The sequence below is a fragment of the Heptranchias perlo genome, chromosome 5 (genome assembly GCF_035084215.1).
Source record: "Heptranchias perlo isolate sHepPer1 chromosome 5, sHepPer1.hap1, whole genome shotgun sequence".
In the NCBI taxonomy this organism is placed as follows: Eukaryota; Metazoa; Chordata; class Chondrichthyes; order Hexanchiformes; family Hexanchidae; genus Heptranchias; species Heptranchias perlo.
The window spans coordinates 114005633-114006535 of NC_090329.1; the positions used below are offsets into that span (position 1 = coordinate 114005633).

Here is a 903-nt window from a genome sequence, read left to right on the forward strand (position 1 = left end):
CCTCCTGTTGCTATGTTGTAGGATTTGAATGAAGCGTTGAGCTTGCTATGTGATTGTTTTGCAGATGAAGCAGGACTTGTGTGTGTTTGTGTTTGGCAGTGCGAATGCGTGTACCCTGTGAGTGATGTTGTTTCCCCCGGCGCCAGGCAAGTGCAGAAAGTGTGGTAAAGAATGAAGAAGAGGACTGCAGCCCTTTAAGTAAAGGGAAAAGCAAGCAATTGATGCCTACGGCCATACTAGTCTGAAAACGCCCGATCTCGTCTGATCTCGGAAGCTAAGCAGAGTCAGGCCTGGTTAGTACTTGGATGGGAGACCGCCTGGGAATACGAGGTGCAGTAGGCTTTTCTTGCCAGCAGAGGCTGCTCTCAGCTCTGCGCACTCCCTTCAATCACAAAGCTTTTTGCTGCTTGCTCCTGCACTCTCTCTCGCTTTCCTTTGCCCATTCCTTTGCTGCACATTCTCCTGCTGCCAGACAAAGGCAAGGGAGTCGACACAGAGTCAACAAAAAAAAACACATGAAGAAAATAAGCTGGCAAAAAACATACACAAAGCAGCAAGCGTTTAAGTAAAGAGAAGCAAAGCAGGCCATCGCTTACTACCACACTCCTCTGAAAAGTACCCCATCCCATCCGATATCACAAGCTAAGTCAGAGGCAGGCCTGGTCAGTACTCGCTTGGGACACCGCCTGGAAATAGCAACTGCCGTCGGCTTTTCTTGTTAGCTGTTTGCTGTTCTTCACGCCGACGCTGCCTTCATTTGCCAGTCTTTTTGCTGATCGCTCGCTCGCTCGCTCGCTCGCTGTTGCTCGCTTTCCTCGGCCCATTTCCTGGCAGCACGTTCATAGGAACGGGAGAAGGCCATTCAGCCCTTTGAGCCTGTTCTGCCATTCGTGACTGATGTGT

General features: G+C 50.4%; 1 non-coding gene across 1 annotated transcript; it reads left to right on the forward strand.

Annotated features, from left to right (window-relative positions):
• The first annotated feature begins 223 nt into the window (after positions 1-223).
• LOC137322253 (5S ribosomal RNA) lies at positions 224-342 on the forward strand. Its single transcript, XR_010963010.1, has one exon. It is a non-coding gene; the product is annotated as a 5S ribosomal RNA (ribosomal RNA).
• The last annotated feature ends 561 nt before the right edge of the window (positions 343-903 follow it).